Genomic DNA, 973 nt, shown 5'->3' on the forward strand with positions numbered 1-973 from the left:
ACACATTATGACTAAGCATGGAATCATGATGGAATTGAGAATAATAAATTTATTCTGGGCTGCATTAAACCTGTATATATACGATCATAAACACGAGGAACACCACAAAATATTGTCGGTTTCATCACTTGTACATCCTCCATCAGATACCTAATGTCCTGTAAAAAAAGTTTTACACCTCAGTAGGCATAACAGAACAGCCACCACAGTATTTAGAAGAAAATCAAAGAATTCTTTGAATTGCAATAGTTATTAGTTCGTACCCCTTGCCAGAATCCGATGGAGGCTCCTTTAGAAATACAGTAGTTCTCAATTACTTGATCAAATATATGTGCTAATGGAAGATAGGAAAAATAGGAATCCTCTTCTGTGAACTGCATGAGTATTAATATCACCAGTGTCACATTACTTTAACTAAAGAAATCAACTGAGGAAGAAACCATATAATGAATTTTACAGTAGATGTTGATCACAGATGCCTTTGATGCCACAGATCTAATAGGCTGGAATCGTTCTTGATATTTATGCGGATAAAAGATAGTTAGAACTTACCACTTTATCTGTCTCTTTGAGGAGGTGTTCTGTGGTCATAATACCAGCAATGATAGCCCTGTTTGTGATTATCACACCTTTGGGATCTCCAGTTGTTCCGCTGGTATACATGATCGTACAAATATCTTCCTTACATTTATTAGGAAGTTTGTAGCCTTGTTTTCCCTATTCAGAACATTCCGACATTGTCATGGACTCATGGTATTCATAATGAACTAGTAGTCATTTAGGCACCCAAGAGCTGTAACAAGAAATCAGACTAACCATTGAAGAAAATTCTTCCCAAGAAAAGCAAGACACACCAAATTTCTCAGCTTCAGTTTTCATCTCACTTGTAAAATCTCCGAAACTAACAATGGCTGAAGATGCACCAAGTCATAAATTATCATATAAAGCAGCAGATAGTCATCTTAATAAGAAA

The 973-nt window shown here is 35.8% G+C and overlaps 1 long non-coding RNA gene across 1 annotated transcript; it reads right to left on the minus strand.

Moving 5' to 3' along the window:
• Positions 1 to 30: 30 nt before the first annotated feature.
• On the minus strand, positions 31 to 699 carry LOC136520169 (uncharacterized). Its single transcript, XR_010775178.1, has 3 exons — positions 553 to 699; positions 264 to 374; positions 31 to 158 (listed from the first exon to the last, which is right to left on the minus strand). It is a non-coding gene; the product is annotated as an uncharacterized lncRNA (long non-coding RNA).
• Positions 700 to 973: the final 274 nt, after the last annotated feature.

The sequence above is a fragment of the Miscanthus floridulus genome, chromosome 18, assembly GCF_019320115.1.
Source record: "Miscanthus floridulus cultivar M001 chromosome 18, ASM1932011v1, whole genome shotgun sequence".
NCBI lineage: Eukaryota > Viridiplantae > Streptophyta > Magnoliopsida > Poales > Poaceae > Miscanthus > Miscanthus floridulus.